Below are 22,630 nucleotides of genomic sequence, written 5' to 3' on the forward strand. Positions count from 1 at the left end.
TTACCGATTTAAAAAAATGACATCATTACTTTTCTTCTGAATTTTTTAAAGCGACAATTGTGCAATTAAATTACTGAATTCATTTATATTTAATTGTACTTTTCGTTTTAATGTGCTATTGGACGACATTTCTTTCTGAGGCTGTTAGTTTTCCATGCAACATGGAGAATCTAAGGCTATATCAAGGAAATATATTACATGGGCAAGACAAAGTCTCATTAGTGTTATTTATAGCATGCTGAAACCTCATTAGGGGAAGGTATGCTGGATTCAAAAATGCATTACCGGGAACGCTTTATTTTTTTGTACTGGAGAAATTGCTTTTATTGTGTTTCTTTGTCACAAGCATAGTGGCTACTGGACATTTTGGTTTCTTAAAGTATGAAATAAATTAAGTTAGAAGAAAAGAGTAATTAATCCACTAGCAAATGTAGCCTTATCATATTAATAGAATGGCCTACACACGATTGTAAGGAATTTCTATTTACCCACGCATCTTACCTTCCACTAACCATTAATTTATAACTTGTTTCACCTCAGGTAAAGAGCAATATTTTTCAGGGCAGTAGTTTGCATCTTAAACAGTAATAATGTGCTTTTAGTGCATTTTGAATCAGGGATGAGTGAAACTTGAGGTGCAAAGTCACAAATTGCCCAATTTAGGAAGTTCTGTTTGTTCTAATGTGAGCCATATATTCAACCCTGCGTAAATATCGTCCAGAAGGCATGTGGGGAGGCTGTAATTTGAGGCAAATGGGAACAAAAGAATGAGTCCTTGAGTTGTCAGACTCAGGAAGGAAACTGGTTTGGAGTGTGGAGCTGCCACCACTCACTTACCACACTGTCTGGTGAGGTGGAGCAAGGAGACTTTGGGCTATAGCAGTTAAAACTCTGCTTTTTCCAGACCTTTGCCTAGCTGCAGGGTGGGATAGTGAAAGTAATTCAGACCCACTCACTGATTTCTCTGTTCCATTACCATCCTGTCTGTAGTTGTTCATTGTCATCTGTCTTTGGGTGAAAGACCACAGCAGTTGGAAATAGTTTCCACTGTAAGATCCAGAACACCCAGCTAACAGTTGGGCGTTCATTTTTTACTTAACAGGAGCTAGGTTGTCCCAGGGTTTGTTCATTAGTTCAGCAACATCATCTGGAACCCAGGTTCTTTCCATCCCTCTTTTGTGTGTGTGTGTGTGATGGAGTCTCTCTCTGTCTCCCAGACTGGAGTGCAGTGGCCCGATCTCTGCTCACTGCAACCTCCACCTCCTGGGTTCAAGAGATTCTCATGCCTCAGCCTCCAGAGTAGCTGGGACTACAGGTGTGCACCACCATGCCCAAGTATTTTTTGTGTTTTTAGTAGAGACGGGGTTTTGCCATATTGGCCAGGGTGGTTTCGAACTCCTGACTTCAAGTGATCTGCCCTCCTAAACCTCCCAAAGTGCTGGGATTACAGGTGTGAGCCACTGTGCCCAGCCCCTCTTCTCAATTATTCTCAGCTCTTTCTCTTCATGTTTATTGCCACATGGTCTCAAGATAGCTGCCACAGCTCCAAGTATCACATCCTCGCACTGTTACAAGCAGAAAGGGAAAAGCAGGGGCAAAAGTCTTATGAGGCTTTATTTGTTTATTTTTCCCCATAGAAGAGAAGCTCCTCTCCCAAACTCTGCAGGCTTCCTAAGTTTCATTGAGCAGAACTGGGTCACTTCTTTCCCTAAACAAATTTCTAACAAAGAGCAATCAAATGATCAGGATTGGACTAGGGCATGGAGAGGGATCCCTACTCTCTAAGATCAAGGGTTCTCTATGCACAGAGAAAGTGGGGCTATGGCTGTCAGGCAATGCATACCCAATGTTTGTTGTCTCCCTTGTTAGCCACAAAGCAATTTATAAGATAGTTTGTGCACAGTAAATATTTCTACTAGTTGCACTTGTGATCACTCTCTCTGGGTCACAATAAAGGAGGTTGTTCTCAATTATCCTTTCTATTTCCATCCATCCAGCCAGCCATCCGTCCATGCATCCATCCATCCATTCATCCGTCTCTTCACCTACCTACCCACCTACTGAACATTTGAAGCATGGCTACCACTTGCTGGGTACGTATCAATTGTTTTGTGAGATAGAGAGATAGATAACTCAGACATGGATTATGCTCTAAAAGGAACTCTAATACATTTTGGAAATTATATATATGCCCAAGTCATTGTAATTAAAGAAAGGAAGTATATACCTGGAAGTTCAGAGGTGGGAGAATCAGGGAAGATTTCTGGAATAAAATGGGATTTGAGCATTTTATATCTATCTAACATCTATATTAAACACAGTAGCCCTTTCTGCAGCTGTCTTATTGAAAGAAATTTCCATGATTCTCTCAGGAGTTGTTTTTGACAGCTTCCCTTGCCCCGGCTTCCTGTAGCTGCCAGTGACACATGTAGCTGTAGCGTGGTCTCTGATTGAGAAAGAAGTGGTGATAGGGCAAGAGATGGGTCTTGACGTTCTTTTGCCACCCTTGATAATGAGCACATTTAAATTTGTGGATGAATTGGGTGGCTGGTTTTGATGAGATTGCTATTGGAATTATGTCACCAGTGACTTCAAGTGATGCATCCAGGGCGAGATCACTACAGCAAAAAGCAGGAGAAGAAAAAGAAATCATCAACCACATTAACGGTGATGAATGATCTTGGCATTGATGTTGTCTATTTCTTTTTTCCTCTTGGAAGGAGATAGCCCTGTGTTTGGCTACATTTCCAAGACAAAATGACATAAATAACTCCTAGGTGTACATCTACAAATGGCCTACTTGCCAACTTAGTCTTGATATCAGAAACCGTTTAGGGCAGAGGGGCAAACTTGAGGCTTGTGGTAAAATTCAGCCTGCTTCACATTTTTTAGGGTGTACATGGTGTTCTAAAAATAAAGAAATGTAAAAAAAAAAAAAATTCAGATTTCTGGCTTTTCTGTAAAAAATAGAAAAATGTAGAAAGTCTGGGTCCACATTCCCACAATGCAATAACTATCTGAAGCTAAGAAGCCCCAACTTCTTTAGATAAGGCATGTCCTCTTCAGTTTGCCACAATCACTACCGTACCCTACTGTCTTACACTGGCACTACTTGAGTTATTTATATTCCTTGGCTGACAATGAAAACTTGGGAGTTTGTCATTCCTGACTTAGAGGTTTTAATTCATATTTAGACAAAGCAAAATGGACAAACTCTACCTATTTAGAAATCATTCTACTTCTCTAATCTTTCCTCAGAGCAAAGCCTATTACTCTCTTCCAAAGCCTTTATTCTATTGTTTGTTTATTTTGTCTAAAGTCAAGAATAACTTCATATTTGAGTTGTTAATAGTTCTCTTAATAACTTGTTGACATTTCAGTTAGTTGTAAATGAAGTAAAACTATTTGGGCAGAGTTAATCTAGCTAAGTGTAAATTAATTGTTTCTTCAGAGCCATATATGTGTGGCTATATGTGTGCACGTGCACATGTGTGTTGACTGTCTCCACCGGGAGCTATTGTAGAAGACAATTAACTCTTTCAAGGAGTATCATTAAACAATCTCAAGTGGCTTGAAAGAGTTAACCCACCTCCTAAGCATGCAATTAGTTTCTTTGGGGCACTGCAATTTACAATCTTGGAAAATTTGGTTGAATTATTGCGGCTGTTACTACTGCTGTTAAATAGTAGTAATAATGGATTTATGTAGTACCTTGACACCACGGAGCTAAAAACAATTACATTTAAATATCAATTTAATTTAATGTGAAACCATGTTTTGTCTAATCATTGTAGCTAATTGCCATCCTTTAGAAGCAGTTTCCACAACATTTTTATTAACAATCTGGTAGCAAGTTAGTTGTTTGGAAGTTTCTTGTAGGAAGTATCATGCAGTGTGAATTTATGTGTGTCAGAAAATACCTTTTTAAATGTATTTACTAGCTATGTGTATATAATGTATGACCTACTGAAGATTAGAAACATCAGTAGAGAGAACATGTCTTTGAATCAAGTATGTCTGGAGAATGTTCATGAGTCTGAGATGAAGGCTTCAAATAATGAAGTCGATATACACAACAATGAAGAAAGAAAGCTGGCCCTCCCTCTCATTTCATCAACTAGGAATCTCTATTAACAATCAATAGGTGTTTAATAAATAGACAGAGTTCAAACAGTATTGTAATAAGTAACGTTTGCAATAACCTCCCTAGGGCAATGCAAGATGTGTGACCTCAGAGTAACAACAAAGAGAGATTAAATGTCTTAAAATGCCTTCTCCGTTTAGCTGCTAAAATAAGAAATGATCAAAAAGTCAAAGTCAGTGTGAAACAAAACAGTATTTAAGTGATTTATGTAGAATGACCTACCAGAATATCTAGTACTGGGCTTAAAAGTCAGAAGGCCTGGTTTTCAGACATGTTTCTTTCCTTTTTTAACTGTAGGACCTTAAGCAAGATACTAAACATTTCTGAGCCTTTTTTCAGCATCCTTTTGAAAATGAAGATAGATATAATGTATATCTCATTGGGTTCTTGAGAAGTTTAAGATGATGAATGTGTCCAGCTTGCATAGTGCTGGGCACATTGGAGATGTTTAATGTGCTTGTCAAGTGTTAGTTCTCTTTCCTTTTACATCAAGAAAAACTTTTTTTGCACCTTGTATGTTTGGAATTTTCCAAAAAGGGCCATTATTGTACAAAGTTCATGAAAAGGACCTCATTGTTTTTACTTGTGTTTCTTGCCATGTCCCCAGATGCCTATTTGGCTACCAACACCTGGGCCTTCTTTCCTGTTGATTATTTTCCTGTTGATCATTTGGTGATCCTTCTTGCAGAGCTGGGGTAGGAGTTGGTAGAGTAGGAGCTGAGACTTTTAAGTCCCACAGCACTAAATTAAGTGATTTAGACAGGTGTTTGTTTAGTATGGCAATTCAGGTATCTATCTGATTTCATCTGAGTTGCTTAGGGCAACCTCATCCTAAAAACCACAGGTTGAGATATTTGTAAGTGAAGCGTAGCTTATTGAGCTCTTAAGTTAAAATCTGGTGGTGTTTTAAACTACATTTGGGTCATCTCCATACACAATGTGTCCATTGATCTTCTTACCTAAGGCTAAGTTGGGCTTGAAATGGGTAGGGTAGACCAGATGGCTAGGTGAGGGCACTGGAATTCAGGCCAAGGAGTTCAGGCTTGCTGTGGTAGACAGCTGAGCACTGGAGCAGGGCAAAGAAGTCGTGTGGAAGAAAGTACAGTCTGGTCTTCACCTGTAAAAAGATGGAGAGCTCAGAGGGCTGAGTCAGAGACCCCTGCTGGAGGATGGCTGCTGGGAGTTCCTCCTCCCCTCATGGCTCACTTCCTCTCTAGGCTCCTGGGGCTTCTTCTCTACCTGCTCTGTGGGGATGCTGAGCCCATCTGCAGCAGCTGGAGGAGAGGATCTTGGCTCTGCTCCATCACTTCTAAGGAGGCAAAGGTAGACCACGGAATGCATTTTCAAGAACACATGCCTTGCCTTCCTGCCCTTCATCCTTGAACTTGTTCCTCCTTCCTAGCCCTTTGCTTACACCCGTGGGGAAGCCTAGGAAGGGAAAGTGGTGTGGGACACTCCACTACTCAGGATCTATTTTCAAGGTTGATTGTGGGGATCAATAATTGAACAGTGAGTTTAAATATGAAGTGCCATATAAATGCTAAATAGACTTGTAATTGATGGGGACTCTTAACATTTCAGATGCCATAAGTTGGGATGGGAATGAATAGATATGAAGGTTTATTCCATAAATACCATGATGAAGTAATACATTCATTTGTTCAACAAATATTTATCCAGTGCCTCCTAGGAGCCAGATATTGTGGAGGATGCTAGAGATACAAAGTGAATAACCACAAAAATAATGCTGAGCCTCCTTCCCACCTACCCCCAATCCACAGAAGTTGCATTCTGATGGAGAGAGGTGATAAGCAAATGAATAAAAGTATATGTACATAAAATGAAACGGTGTTAAGTGCTATGGAGAGAAATAAAGTAGAGAGGGGTATAAAGAGTTGGGGAAATGTGAAATTTTAAATAAGGCAGACTTGACAAGGCCTATTGTGAGCCATATTTTAATAATTATTACCCATAAGTTTAGATTTTCCGAATGAAAATCAATTTCAGCCTAGGGTAAAGAATGCCTTTTCTGTTACCTACATATCCTTTCTAGCAATGACATTTATGGTCTCAGGTGTGCGTGTGTGTGCTGTGTGTGTGTGTGTGTGTGATTTTTATAACTCCCACATTAGGATTTGTTTTTACCAACATTTCCAAGGTCCAAAAGTTCACTAGTACTTTTTTCTAATTCTTTCCAGTATTTTAAACCTTCCTCTTCCCATCTTTTTCTCTCAACACATCCTTTTTTTCCCCCTAAGTTTAGCAGCATCTTCTGGCCAAAGTTACTGCTGTATGTGCTCCCAGAAATTCAAATTCAGTGAACCTTGGGAACTCATGGATGAACCCCAGGCTCCACTGGGTATTCATGAAAATGTGCACAGCTGTGACTTACTGGTCAAGAGTCCAGGCTCTGGATTCAGCACTGAGATCTTGTGCAAGTTATTTCATCTTTCTGGGCCTCAATTTCCTAATCTGATGAATGGGGATAATGATTCCTCCTGCAGAGAGTTGTGTTGTGAATTCAATGCGTGGTCCATGGATGGACAGGATACAGCACATTGCCTAACCTATATGTAATAGGCTCAAGAGATGTTAGGTGCCCACCTCCTGATTTTCTTCTCATTCTAAGTATTGAAAGATAATTAGTATACTATTATTATCTTAGAACTAGAGTGGATTGTGGAAATTATTTGGCTTAATGGTTTTAAAATTAAGAAAAGTATTTTTTAATCAATAGAAGAAATCCTAGTTTTCCCAATGAAATTCAGAAGAGAACACTTGTACATAAGGAAGATAATTGGGATTAAGCTTGTTGAAATGGGAGCAAGATGTCTGGATACTCTCAGCATATGTCCCTCGAGACCTCAACCCTCTCTTCTCTCCCAGGTGCACCCTCTAAGGTGCTAAGCTAACCAAAGCAATTTAGGCGTATGGGAAAGAGACTGACTCTAATCTTCCCTCAAAGGCTGTGCTTCCTCAAATTCTCTTTGTAAACAGTCAATCACAACTGCCTTCTCCATAGAAAAATTTGAAGTAGAGAACAGTCTTATCCCACCTGCTCTATTTCCTTCACCTTTTGTGTTCTATTGAATTTTTTCCTTCCAGTGTCACCAGTGGCTGTCTACTTGGCAGACCCAATGAATTTTTCATCCTCTTTAATCTCTATGCAGCGTCTGCAATTGACAGTCTCATCCATTCTGAAACTCTATCACCCTGGGTTTCCATGATCTTATAGCAAGGCCCTGAGGCCAATCACCCTTTCTAAATGATAGCTTTGATTACTTCACTCCCTCTCTCAGAAGTTCTCCATGGCTCCCTATTGCCTGCAGAACCAACTACACACACTACAACTGATATTCAAGGCCCTTCATAATCTATCCAGTATTAAGCTTTCCTTTAAACCTTAAATTTTGTGACTCCCCTAGATTATTGTCTGAACCTGCTCTGCACCTTCCAAATTGTGTTTTTGAAGCTGAGAAGGCCTACTTATAGCTGGGGAAAAAATAAGGCTGGTAGTAAAGATGTGAAAGAGAAAAGACTATTTCATCTGGACCTGGTAAGGTGGGTCAGATTGAAAATAATAAAGTTGACAGAAAGAACCTGACGTACCCCCTGCCATTCATTAAGAGTCTTAGAGTATGTATCTTTGTCAACCCTAATAGATGGAAATCATTTGAAATCAGGGATCAATGTGTTATTCATCTTCAGAGCTACTATTGTACCCAACTCACAACTCGGTTCATCATAATCTTCAACAAATGAATGCACAAAAGAAGAAATGAGTGACTCAATTTGAAGTCTAGAAAACTTTAAAAAGTTACACAAGTGAATACAGTCTATTAATAGATTCAAGCATTTGCAAAATGAAAAGTAATATAGGAATGTGCTTTTATTATCCAATTTCCTAATGTGTTTTTGTGTTTATAAATGATGCAATTATGCTATTGCAATGTATTTGTGTTCATTAATAATTTTGTCAGAGGAAAGCCAATGCCCTGTTGGAATTATTTGTATATCTGGCCTTTCTATCATGGCTTTTCCAAAGGAAGGTATGTCAGTTATTTTTTTGCCAAATAATGCTGTATCACAAAGCACTCTAAAACTTAATGGCTTGAAGCAACCACCATTTATTATTGCTCATGATCTAAAGGTTTTCTGTGCAGTTCTGCTGCTAGGCCAGGCTCTGCTTATCTCAGCTGGGCTCACTCTTGCATCTGGGCCAGCTGGTGGGTCAGCTGGGGGCTGGCAGGTCATGTGAGCAAGGATGCCCTTGGCTTTGCTTTAAGACTATTGACCGAAGCAAGGGACGAGGCACCTTTACCACAATCTATTGGCTGAAGCAGAGGACAAGGCAGCTGAGATTCAAAGGGTGGGGAAATCAACTAAACTACCTCATATGGTGGGAGTCATTGCAGAGTCACATGGCAAAGGAAATAGATACAAGGAAGGACAGAGAATGGGGGACTTCTTTGTAATCAGTCTGCCATAGAATGCCTACATGCCTCTTTAGTTTCTCTTGAGATTAAGAAGGAAACTAGGGAAGATTCTTGAAAGACCCTGGACTTCCTTTTTCTGTTGAGGCTCAAGTTGCTACTTGAAGGTGCTCAAAGTGTTGCCATTCGACCTGCCCTGAATCAGGTTCAATTCTTTAAAACCTAATTTCATATTCTGCCCTTCTCATGCCCTCTTCATTTCTTATCTTCTAGCCCGGGAAATGATAGATCAGTTGATTTGTTGCCTTTGTGTCTATAATGAGTATAGAAGAAAAAAAGACATTGGGAAGTTCATAGGAAACAGATACGTGGAGAAACTTAAAGGAGGCATCTTTCAATTTGCCTCTTTCTGGTCTTGTTTTATTAAAGGCAAAATCTAGAAGAAAATAAAGACTGCGGGCATCTTTTTTGACTTGGGCAGGATCTGACTAGGTGTATGAGGGCATCTGGGGGCGGGGAAACGAATGGAAGTGCTGATCTGGGGTATTGGACGGCACCAGAAAGAAGGGACTGATCAATAGCTATTTTTCAACTGCGTAGCATAATTTGTGTCAGGCTGCTGAAATGAGTTAGTGCTTCATAGTTAATGACTGTGAGCACATTCCTTTATCGCAGCACTCTCCAAAATGTTTGCCGTCAACAATTCTAAAAGGCTGTGAGTGACTCACAGCCAAAGTGAGTAACGCACTGGAACTTCGTGAGCTGGGGCCTCTTCTCCGAAAACCTTCCCCTTGGACACCATGTCTCTGTATTTACATCTCCGGCTTGGCTGCTCCTCAAATCATCTCATCTTCTTGCCATCTTGTTTGGATATCACTCTCCTTTCAAGCTTCTTTTCCTTTATTTGGGGATTTCCTGGTTCCCCCACTCAACCCTTTCTTAGACTCTACACAAACACCATTCCCTTATTATAAAAGGGTGGTCCATGGACCAGTCACACAGGCATCACGGAGGAGCTTATGAGAATGCAGAGTTCCAGGCCCCACTCCAAGCATACTGAATCAGAGTCTGCATTGAAACAAGATACCCAGAAAATGTGCGTGGACGGGAAGGTTTGAGAAACACAGGACTATTTCATAAACATTGATTTTCGCCCCTGCTATTTCCATTCCCTCACTGTTAACCTCCTCAGGCTCTTTTATCTCTTACCTTAAGTTAGAAAATACCTCCCCCTAGCTTTCCACCAAACTTGATGAGTGATCTCAAAGTGCAATGAGCTGCCCAGTCAAGGATTGAAATAAAGTCCCATTAGAAGATTTGCTTTTTCAAGGTTGTGTATTTGCTTGTGTCATTGGAAACTGGTGGTGGCTGTTTTCTTCCTCTGTAACGTGGGATAAACCATAAAGAAGTCTGAAAATTACACAATTCTAAAAGCAGAGTCCACACTATCTTACCCTCACTGTGCTCTCGTGTTAATCAAGCCTTTCTGCCAGAAGAGTCGGTGCTGCATGTGGCTCGAGGCATATTAGAAACATGTTCCAATGTAAATAGCTCCCACATGAGTGAGTTACATCCATTCATTGAGTGCCCACCTTGAACCTCGCGCCATACACAGGTGTTGCATATTCACACTATGATTTAATGTGCGCATCAGCCCAGTGAAGTATGATCCCCATTTTCCAGATGACGAAATTGAGGCTTAGGGAAGGGAAGTAAATTGCCCAAGGTTACACAGCTGGTGAACTGCAGTATTTGAAAGAGGCTGCATTTTTAAGTACTGTGTGATTTCTCCATCTGCAGATTCCTTTCTTTAGCTGTAAAAGGGTTTACTGGGCATATATTTTTGGGGTGAGTCATTGCACCAAACTAATTGTTGACCTTCCTCCAAATCTGGACACAGGTATACAAACAGCCCCATTTCTGCTTTTGTCTTTATTGTCTGATTCACATGCTTCCTGCAGTTTCATGTTCCTTCTGATCCCTTCCAATGAGATGTCAACTCTCTCTTTGAATTGCGTTGCCCACGGTCCTCTGGAAGCTCTACTTCCTTGTGGAATTACCTGGCACCCACTCTAACAAGGACGGTCCATCCTTTGCTCCCCTCTTCTCCCTTTGCCTTGCCTGGCACTGTGCCTGGCAGATCACAAATAACACGTATTTGTTCAGTGAATTGAATCTGAGCTGATTTCTCTCTGACAGGGACCTTGGGAGCATCAGAGCCCGAGTGGGGGAAGGGTAGATGACAGAGGAGACTTTTTGCACACAGCCTATTTCACACTTTTCACCAAGGACCTGCACAGATCTCTCTTAAAATACAGTCCACAAAGCACTGAAGCTGCAAGAAGGATGAATAGGAGGTAGAGTATGTGATAAACCTCTATAGCCACCCGGTCCTGGCCTCCACAAAGGGGGTGCCCACTCTACTCTCAAGGAGCTTTTGCTGCTGAAAACATCTCACTAGTGGAACTCAACTAGGAAGAAAGCAGAAAACATGTAAAACTTCCTCTTGGAAAGCTATTCCATCTTTGATTTTTCAGAATGTCTTCAAGTGATTTGAGTCTATTTTTAATACCTGTGAGACATGATGTTGTGAGGAGAGCTAAATATAGGGACCACATCCCCCTTTCTTTTATTCATTGGCCTTAATCTTCCTAGGAGGAAAAGAAAATGCACACGATGTTTCACCACGGAGTGGTGACGTTTGGCCTGACGGGCCCGGCTGAAAGGAAATTCATAAATACTGTGTTGGAAATAAAGATAATGAATGGATGCTTTTTAGAGAAAACGTTAAGTGGGAGTTTATTTATGTTAAACCTCCCCTGTCTGCTGAAGGCTGCGAGATAGTTCCTCTTGTTTTCCTAGGGGTCCTTTGGGGACAGCAGTCAGCCTGTGTTACTAGAGTAGGCTTCAGCACCCTACCAACAGCCTCCAGAAGAGCGGGACACTCAGCCAAAAATAACACGCGGCATCAAAGCGGCAGCTATAATTCCGGTTCATTTTATACTGACGAGGCTTTTTTTTTTTCTTTTTTTTTGGAAGAAGGCATTCAGCGCATCTTAAAAGCAAAACAACTTTGTGAGTACTCATTGGACCAGAAGGAGAGACTAGCGCTTCTTGCAGCAGCTGTGAGCCCGAGGGCTCTGTGTTGGAGGGCTCTGCTCTCTGTCCTGGGTGCTCTTTCGTGCCTTTCTGTATCCTACACACCTTCAGGCTCCATCATTTCCATTTGTTTTGGGTGGACCTCTATATTATCAGCATCTGGGATGTGGCTTGCCGAAGTCCCTGAAGTGAGTCTTTAATCTGCTGCCAGGTGCCGATACCACCTTGAGTCTTTTGTTGAGGGGCTGATTGAGAAGGGAATGCAGTTGAGAGTGTGGCTAATGGAGAGGGCTCTGGAACTACCCACTTGGCCAAGGCTTCCCCCCTTTCAAAGCTATGCAAACTTTTGGAAGTTATTCTACTTTTCCATGCTTCGGTGTCCTCATCTGTAAAATGGGAATGATGGTGATATCATACAGAATTGTTTAAAACATTGAAGCGCATGGTATGTTGCAGCTGCTCAACGTTTTTCAGCCTCTGAGCTTATCATTGTAACAAAGGGTGAAGCCAGAGCAGTTTCTGGCAAGGTGGCATGATTTCAAGCCCCTGGTTTGATATGTTTACTATGGTTTAACAACCATCTCCAGGGGCAGACTTGGCTTAATTTGGTTTCTAAATCTGTTCACAGTCCTGATTCGCAGTGTTGTTTTTAGTAGGATGGTAGCCCGGCTTTAACTGGGAAGTTGTATCTACAAGTGTTGTATCTGTGCTCCATGTGGGCTGCCTTTTGGAGAAGAGGCCTCCCACTCTTTGCCTTCCTGCGGTTCCTCTATAAATAAGAGCAGCCCACAATCCCTGCCAGGAAGATGGAACCTCAACTGGAAGTATTTGAGGATGTCTTCCAATGAGGTGGAAATCAAAAGTTCCCGGATAGCACTCTTTCTGCCCAAGTCCAAGAAATACAATCCCCACCTACTCCATAAGCCTTCTAAAAGATGTAGTTTTGCGTCTCGTTGCTGTTAAATACAATTTGGAAAGACTTAACATGTCAGCTACTCTGGGATTGTCCTACCTCCAAAGGGGACCCTGGAAGAAACAGGGCCTCAGGAGCTATTAGATCAGAAGGACCCTTGTCGCCAAATTTCTCTGTTCATACAAATCAGTGACTGAAGTCTAGATGAGGAGAGTTTATTAACCTGTGTGGACATCAGTGTTATGTATTAGTCTGTGTGGACATAGTGTTGTGTAGGTATCCCTGGATGCTTGGATTTGGAAATGAGCCTGAAAAAAAAAGAAAGGAATCTATAGGTTGGGGTACCATGAATTGTTCCTTGTCCTGTGGTCTGTATTGATGTGAAACATTTTAGAAACTATTGTATTTTAAATACTACCACGATACTCTAGTTTCAGTGGCACCCACTAAAGGTGGGACTGGATCTCTGTGCTGCTCTTCTCCAAGGACACTGTGACAAGAATGGTGATTTCTGGAGCTGAGCTATGTTGGGGCAGGGGGCTGGGATGGGATGGATCCCTGGGGTCGTGCAGCCGTATTCTCCTGCGCAGAGCACTGATCTTACTTGCAGCTGCAATGGTTGTTTATCTGTCTTTCCCTCTCACAAGACCATGAGGGCGTGGATGTGTTTTTCTCATCTCTCAATTGTTAGTACCTAGCACCATTCTTAGCACACAGTAGGTATTTAATTTGTGCTTTTTGAATCCATGAACATATTCTGGGGCAAAAAAAAAAAAAATGATGTAAAAACATGACTTTGCATCTGTTTACCCATGAAGAAAGACATTTATCTGGATTTCTGTTACAGCACTGGGTGTATCTATGATGTCAATTTCAGACTTGGAAACACATTTGAATTTGAATTCTGAAATCCAGTTTGGTCTGTTTATAAATTTACATTTTTCTTAAAAAATGGATACCTTATAATTTTGCATATGTATGGAGTACATGTGATATTTTGTTACATACATACAATGTGTAATGATAGGGTAATTAGGATTTCTGTTACTTCAAACATTTATCATTTCTTCATGTGGAGACCATTTCTGATAGGCATACTTAAAATCTGAAATAAAGTTATATTAGTTCATTCTTGCATTGCTATAAAGAAATACCTGAGACTTGGCTATTTATACAGAAAAGAGGTTTAATTGGCTCACAGTTCTGCAGACTGTACAGGAAGCATGGCTGGTGAGACCTCAGGAAACTTACAATCATGGCAGAAGGCGCAGGAGAAGCGCCTTTTTCACATGGCTGGGGCAGGAAGAAAGGGGGTGAAGGTGCTGCACACTTTTAAACAACCAGATCTTGTGAGAACTCTATTACAAGACAGCACTAGGGGGATGGTGCTAAACCATTAGAAACCATTTCAATGATCCAATCACCTCCCACCAGGCCCCACCTCCAACAGTGGAGATTACAATTCGACATGAGATTTGGGTGCAGATGCAGATCCAAACCATATCAAAAGTAAATTGAATAAATCATAGAATTTGTCTTCCTACTCTTACCACCTCCTCCCTAAAAGTGTTGAGCAAATGCATGCTCAGTTTTGTGGATGAAGTTAATACATGGTCTGCACCTGTAAATTGTAGTTTATTTGTTGTAGAACCTTAAAACATTATGGTTGTTTAGACAGAAGCTAGGAAGTATGAATTCAGCTCTTATTTTGTAGTTCCTGTCATAATGCCTTCCTGGAAAAAAAAAAAAAAATGAACTGCCATGTTACTTGCAAGTGGCTTTACCTGTAAATTACATTTTTTTGTGTGTGGTTTTATGCCAGACCCTTGATATAGCTTTAACCTGGTTTTCATAGTTTAATTTATTTTAGTTGGTAAAGATTATTCATCACTCATTTAATTCCAAGGTTATCTATTGATTCTTTTCTCCTCATTTGGTATTTTCTGACATTTTGTGGCACTCAATATTGATTTATACAAAATCAGTCATCTGAACGTCCAGAGGCGGTGTCATGCACTTGTCATCAGCTGTTTTTCTGAACTAATAAGTGGAATAGCCATGTATGTCAAAGGTGTTGGGTGATTTAAGGGCCGGAGTCCTGCCATTTGCACCTACTGGATCATGCCTCTAAAAATCCTTGTAGAATATTGAAAAATGAGATCCCTGAGAAAGTTCTCCAGAGGTAGTAACAAGCAGTTTCTTGGTAGGGGACTAAATTCTTCCCCATAATGTGGACCAGTCATTCTGTTCCAAATCCACCCTAAGCCTGTGCTCTTGGTTAAAAATAAAGAAATAAAGCTTCAAGGTAAGTGTCCCTAGCCCATTGCTTAAACTTAATGAATCAGCCTTGTTAAAATGAAAATAAAATACTGTAGGTCTGGAGCGGGGCCTGAGATTCTGCATATCTAACAAGCCCCTAAGTGATGCTGGTCTGTACCTCTTTGAGTAACGCAGCCTTAGTTCACCTTCCAAATTGCCATCTTAATTCTCTCCTGTTTTGAAATTCTTGAACCCTATCTGAAGTTCCCCTCACATTAGGATGTTGGTATTAGGAGTAAGTGGAGAGGGAAGAAACATCCCGTATCCCCTCCCCAATTTACATTTTACAACAGCCACAAGAACCTAGTTATTTTACAAGTACATAAACCAATTGGATAGTTTCTAATAATCTGCAATCAAAAGAATTTGGTCATTTCTAAAGTCCCAATTTTCCAGAACCTTTAAATTCATATTTTGTAAATCAATTTGTGCCTGGGGGAGTTTAGCAATCCCCAGCTCCTCTCGTCTAGCCATTTTAAGGCTCCTTTCATCCCATCCGCGCTCCTTGCCTGGGTGCAGAGAGAGTCCTGCTTTCCAAGCTGAACTGGAAAATAACTTGTAACACAATGTCAGAAGATAAAGCTTCAGGCTACCCCTCCTAGGAGTGTTTGAATTTCATAGACAATGACAGAAAAGGTTTTAAAATCAAAAGATATGGCTGGTGGGATTTTTTAGACTGCTGGGGCCTTTTTTTTTTTTTTTTTTTTTTTCAGGAGGAAGAGAATGAAGAGGGGAAGAAGTTTCCAGCTTCCTCAAAATATATCATATAGCCATTTTGTTTTCATTCAGCCTAGTCTTAAGATCTGCATTCCCACTCTACTCATTAGTTTATTGATTATTTCTGGGGGCTTATGACTTCAGATAGTCTTTAAAGGAAACTTTAAAGAAAGTATTCTGTAATTTATTTCTGCCGGGATTAACATTTGCTAAGGCAATACTCCGTGTCTCTGGGCTCTCTTGATGCCCAGCATATCACAAAGTCAGGAACAGGATATAAACATACTAGAAAGGCCAATATTATTTTTATACCGAATTGGGAAGGATGATGTATTGAATGTCTTCACCTGGTTGGACTTATATTTGATTCTTTGCAAATCAGTGACAGATTCATATGTAGAGAAAAATTGAGGTTCTCATCTATATGTTGTTTTTTATTACATTATTTTGCTTCAGGCACAAACATATCAAAGTAATTTAGACACTGTGGATGAAGTCATCTGATTTCCATTAATAAATGTCAACTAAATCCTTCTGATCATAGTCAGTTGGTATTATTGCACACTTATAGAAAGACATAGTAATGCCATGCAATAATTAATTGGCATCTACAGGGCTCAGATTCCTACAAAATTTAATGTTTGGAGTGACAGCCAGGTTATTTCTCACTTAAGTGATATAAGTACACTTAAGTATTGAAATGGATTCTGTTTCTTGGTTTGAATATTTGGGTCTTTTCTTTCTATCCCTGTTCGTTATGCATAGGTTAAGAAAAAGTCCTTCCTGGTTTATTATGTTCTTTTTTGTAATAGAAGCTTTCTTATTCCATACAATTGAAAATGATAGTTCACTGGTTAATCACCTAAATTGATTAAATTGGGAAATCATAAATTATGTGCAGACACAAAACATTTGACTTTTGCTTAAAACATATAAATGCACATTTATTTGCCACTATTTTGCTGTGGAGCCAAGGGCTTTTCTCTGAATATGGGTCCACAAAGAGAAATTCTGAAGTTTCTCCTGTGTAAGCCATAGCCTTAAAGTAACCTCTACAAATTTCAGTTTTGGTTTCTCTATAGTGCATCAAGAATTTAAAGATGATATCCAACAATCTAAGTACAGAATCTGTATACGTTTTTGGGATTCCTAGCCCTCCAATAACAACTTTTTGAAGAGTAACTTTTCTTTCCAAATCATTTGGCTTGTTTCATGAAAGCAGCAACTGTTTTTTTTCTATTCAAACTCAGATTTTATAGATATAATTGTTTAATTGGATTATGTAATTATATTAACAGGCACAATTGGCACTAACAGGATTGAGACAAATGCAAATGAACCTTGGTAAGTCTACAAGTCAGTACGTGGGAGCCAAGAGACACAAGTAGACCAGAAAGTCTTCACTCCACCAGCCACAGGTGTTCCATTGGCCATAAAGCCATGGGTGTCATTGCAGTTCAGGCTACGTATTTTACAGAGAGAATGCTGAGCATCACTGTTCCAGGGCAATGGTGAGCGGGAAGCCAGTACTCTATTTTCCCATCTTCTGAAATACAATGACTACAGTTCTGGAATTCATAGTTTTCGGATTTGTCACTCTTAGGACAGAAATTTTTTGGATTTATTTGTTTTATTATAGAGTTAATATATAGCCACCTCTAGTAGTGTGGGTTTGATACATGATTAATTTGTTGGTGAAGCAAATTTCTGAAGGTAAATAACTTGCTATTAGCATCTAATGAAAAGAAACACCCACCTAAAAACAAAAAACGGAAGTAAAAGTTTATGGGAAAACATACCCTATTCATGTCTACAAAAATTTCATTGAGGTGACGTTAAGCTGGAAATGTATAACGTGGATAGTAGGGACTCATAAAAATTCTGTCATAGCTGTTAAGTGCAAGTGTGTACAAAATTCCATGGGTAGGTGAAAGATCATCTCATTTCTTCCATGTCTGGGGACTCCTTGGCTCTGTACTTAATTTTCTCAATATTCTCCTGCTCCCTCCACCCCAAACTTTTTTGTTTTCTCCTCTAGATTGAATACTTGCATCTAACAGATCAGGGTAAATTACCATCTTCTACCAGCATTTAGCACTGTGGCGTGCATGTTTTAATTCACCTGGAAAACTATTTTTTAGTTGCTTGATTCTTACGGTAAAGTCTTAACCACGTTTTCCCCACTTCTTCGTTGTTGAGACAGGGTCTCACTCTGTTGCCCAGGCTGGAGCGCTGTGGCACCATCATAGCTTACTGTGACCTCAAATTCTTGGGCTCAAGCTATTCTCCCACCTCAGCCTCCCAAAGCACTGGGATTACAGGAGTGAGTCACTGTGCCTGGCTTAATTCTATAAGCTAAAGGAATTTATCTTAAATCACGGGAGGACTGACTGATGCATTTTGTATAGATTTTTCATATATAAAACTTTTTCATAAGGAAAATGTTACAAATTCTAAAACTCTATTTCTTATTAGTCAGCATATTCTTAATATGCTGCTTATCTGGAGGGAAAAAACAGTAGGTAAGGAAAAGGTTTTCCATGACTTTTTGGCATCAATTTGATATTAAATTTCACGTGGTACTGGCAGCTTAACTGCATGACTGCAGGCCCACACTCCTGATGTACTGAAAGTGTGTTGTTTATTCTGAGCCAAGAAATGGTAGAGTAAAAGTTTTTATAAGGTACCTAGTTTACTCTGCTTAAATACTACATTCTTGCCATGACTTTTACTTTATTTAAAAATTTATTTTATTTTTTAATTCAGAGTGTATTCGTTTGCTAGCACTGCGGTAACAAAGTACTACAAAGTGGATGGTGTTGACAACAGAAATGTATCGTCTCACAGTTCTAGAGGTTAGAAGTCGAAGATCACACTGTTTGTTGGCAGAGTTGATTCCTTCTGGGGGCTATGAGAATCTGTTTCATGCCTTGTATTAGTCCATTCTCACACTGCTATAAAGAACTAACTGAGGAGAGGGTAATTTATGAAGAAAATAGGTTTAATTGACTCTCAGTTCTGTAGGCTTAACAGGAAGCATTGCTGGGAGGCCCCAGGAAATTTATGATCATGGTGGAAGGCAAAGGGGAAGCAAGCACCTTCTTCGCATGGTGGCAGGAGAGAGAGAGAGGGCGAAGAGGGAAGCGCCACACACTTTTAAACCATCAGATCTCGTGAGAATCACTACCCTGAAACAGCAAGGGGAAAATCCACCTGCATGGTCCAATCACCTCCTACCAGGCCCCTCCTCCAATTCAATGTGAGATTTGGGTGGGGACACAAATCTAAACCATATCATGTCTGCTATGGTTTGAATAGATCCTTTCCAGAATTCAGGTGTTGTTAACATGATAATACTAAGATGTGAGGCCTTTAAGGGGTGATGAGGCCATGAGGGCTCCTCCCTTGTGAATGTGATTAAGTCCCTCATAGAAGTGGCTTCACATAGTTCAGTCACCTGCCCTTTTGCCAAGTGAGCACACAGTATTCCTGCCCTGCAGAGAAGCTGCCCTCACCAGATGATTGAACCTGCTGGTGCCTTGGTTTTAGATATCCCAGCCTCCAGAATGGCAAGAAATAAGTTTCTGTTCTTCATAAATTACCGAGACTGAGGTATTCTGTTATAGCAGCACAAGTGGACTAGGACACTGCCTCTCTCCTAGGATCTGGTGGTTGCTGGAAATCCATGGTCTCCCTTGGCTTGTAGATGCATCACCCTGAATCTATCCTTACCCTCATATGGCCTTTTCCCTGTCTACATCTGTCTCTGTGACCCAATTTTCCCCTTTTTATAAGGACATCAATCATATTGGATTAAACCCACCCTAATGACCTCATTTCAGTTTGATTCCCTTTGTAAAGCCTCTATCTCTGGCCGGGTGTGGTGGTTCATGCCTGCAATCTGCAGTCTCAGCACTTTGGGAGGCTGAGGCGGGCAGATCACTTGAGGTCAAGAGTTCGAGACCTGCCTGAGCAACATGGTGAAACCCTGCCTCTACTAAAAATACAAAAATTAGCCAGCATGATGGTGTGCGCTTTTAGTCCCAGCTACTCGGGAGGCTGAGGCAGGATAATTCCTTGAACCCGGGAGGCAGAGGTTGTGCTGAGCCAAGACCACGCCACTGCACTCCAACCTGGGTGACAGATCGAGACTCTGTCTCGAAAAAAAAAAAAAAAAGACCCTATTCTAAATAAGGGTCACATTCTAAAGTAATGAGGGTTAGGACTCCCATTTAGTTATTAGCACTTGCATTTGAAAACATTTAAAAATAAGAATCTCCCAGTGGTGTCCTAGAGGAAGCTCAAGTTTGTGTGGTGTTAAGAAGCACAAGAGCTTGAAATAAAAGACTTAGAGTTCATGAAATGTCAGTGTCGTGGTTTGGCCAGAGTCATTATCCATGCTTTCCTTGATGTTTATTTTTATAGTCTCTCCTTCATTTAATTAAGACATCCAACAAAGAAGAAAAAAACCTGTTCTTTTATTTTTTTTTTTTTTGGTGCTTGATTTAAGCACAGTGAATAAAAGCTATGCTGTTTAATTAGCTCTTGTATTCATGTATGTTCTCATTATGTTTACAATTTGAAGACATGTACTTTGTTTTATCAGCATCGAATTCATACAGAGCTACGTTTATTACTTGATGCTTCACTTTGCTTTCATTAATTTCCTTGCTAAGTGATCGGTAGCATGGAAGTCATGCTGTTCTGAGTTTGGATTCTGAGACGAAGGCATACTGCATTGTTGAATGCTTTGCTCTTTCTTTTTAAAATTCATATTTCTGCATCATCTTTAGAAACTGTGACACTTAATGCTGGTATCTTATGAACAGGAAAAATCAAGACTGGAGAAGGAAGACAAAATAGTGAAGTGTGAGAGTCTGGGAAGAACAGACTAGACTGGGGCTATAATGGAAGCTATTTAAAATAATATGGCAGGACTACCCAATGCCTGGGATCTATGTTCTAGCTAGATTTTTTTAAAATTTAATTTTCAGAACCACTCTGCATTGGAAAGTGTATTGCTCTGGATAGGCTAGCTTGTGTTGTAACAAATAACACTGGAAGCTTATTTCTTATTCACATAATGCCTCTTGTTGGTCCAGGTGGCTCTCCAAGGCGCCTGTTCTCCTTGAGAACAGGCTCGGCATTCCTGTCTGCCTCTATGTTAAGGCATGGCTTAGCAATGCATGCATCTGCAATCACTGCAATAGAGAAAGAGCAGACTGAGAATCAAGTGCCTGTTATTGAACCCTCCCCCACCCTGGGAATTAATACCCATCCTCTTACATTTCCTTGGACAAAACAAGTCATGTGGTTATGCTGGATTTTAAGGGGGTTAGGGAAATGCTATCTTGCTGTGGGCTTGGAAGTAGAGGGGAACTAGATACTTGTGGACAAGAATGTGCCTGAGACGGTAACGCACACTTCCCCTTTACACACATGGAAACCAGGTCTCAGAGAAGATGAGTAACCTGCCCAGGGACACAGAGTTAGAAAATAATGGAGCTGATAATCAAATCTAAGTCTATGCTTCCAACCACTCGTGTGCTGCCTTCCATAAGAACAGATATGACTACATTGCAGATGGTGCAATTCAAATGGTAAAACTAATTGCTCCCAGTTGTCCTTATGGGATGCTATTGATAAGAATTTAGGGGAAATGGGGGAAGAACCATATGACTGGTGAGGCTTCCATTGAGTCTAGTCTCTGGGGAAATTTTCTGGAACCTTGGTCTTCTTGGCCTTTCTCTCTTACACCTCAGAAGAACCTCTGAGAAGCATCTGTATATTCTCAGTAAAAGGGAGGAACTGGGCAAGTAAAGGGTTTTGCATGTGTCTGTTTTACTAGAGACAAGGTGGAAGGTATAGTCGTGTGATTACTAAAAGGATAATAATGACAAACTAGGTTTGTATGACGGTTTATAGTCTACAAAACGTGTTTCTTTATAATCTCAGATAAGAACAAACTTAAGTGTCATAACTGACGGAAGTGCTGTATTAATGAGGTATGATTGTCAAAAGAGCCAATGGGATCTGAGACTGCATCGTGAAAGAGTATTGACTAGCTTCAAGTAGACCTTGGAGTTATATCTGAACTAACTCTTGACCTCATCACCAAGGCAAATGTCCTTATCTCTTTTGTATTCTTTTTCTTTTTTTTTTGTAGCGGAGTCTTGCTCTGTCGCCCAGGTTGGAGTGCAGTGGTGCAATTTCGGCTCATTGCAAGCTCTGCCTCCCGGGTTCACACCATTCTCCTGCCTCAGCCTCCCCAGCAGCTGGGACTACAGGCGCCTGCCACCACGCCCAGCTAATTTTTCTATATTTTTAGTAGAGACGGGGTTTCACCATGTTAGCCGGAATGGTCTCGATCTTCTGACCTCGTGATCCACCTGCCTCGGCCTCCCAAAGTGCTGGGATTACAGGCGTGAGTCACCGCACCCAGCCTGGATTCTTTTTCTGTAAATCAGGAGCACAATAATGACATAACACTGGACACCTAGGTCCATGCTCAGTAAATGTTGGTTGCTCTTATTATGATGATTATGGTTGATATTGTGGCAATTTTTCAAACAAGGCATGAGATCATTTGGCTGTGTGTGCAATGATAGATCATAGCAAGAATATTATGATCACTTCTGCAAGCACGGGAACTTGTAGAATACATTTCAAGACTGGCAACCAGAATGGAGAAGTGACCTGAAACCATCTTACACCATTTTCTGAGGAACCTAACAATATTTAATCTGAAAATTAGACACTTTAGTAGAAGTTTGGGAGCATGGGGTACCACTGTCTTTGCATCTCTGAAGGGTTGTTCTGTAGAGTAGGCTTTAGTCTCATTCCTTCTAGAATTAAGAAGCAGTACGTCCATGGGTAGAAGTTGCAGAGAGAAGGAAATCAGTTCATTTTGGGACAAAAATTATCAGCCATGGAACAGGACTGTCTTGGTAGGTAGTGAATTTACCATATTTAGTGGTATAGACCGGGTCATGGGGGTTCAGGTGT

At 40.5% G+C, this 22,630-nt stretch overlaps 1 protein-coding gene across 3 annotated transcripts in view; it reads left to right on the top strand.

Annotated features, from left to right (window-relative positions):
- The window catches only part of PPARGC1A (PPARG coactivator 1 alpha), a 698,009-nt gene that overhangs the window by 360,014 nt on the left and 315,365 nt on the right, over positions 1–22,630 (top strand). The gene's annotated exons all lie outside the window — the stretch shown is intronic.

Source organism: Rhinopithecus bieti, unplaced genomic scaffold (genome assembly GCF_001698545.2).
Source record: "Rhinopithecus bieti isolate Rb0 unplaced genomic scaffold, ASM169854v2 scaffold_1599, whole genome shotgun sequence".
Lineage (NCBI taxonomy): Eukaryota > Metazoa > Chordata > Mammalia > Primates > Cercopithecidae > Rhinopithecus > Rhinopithecus bieti.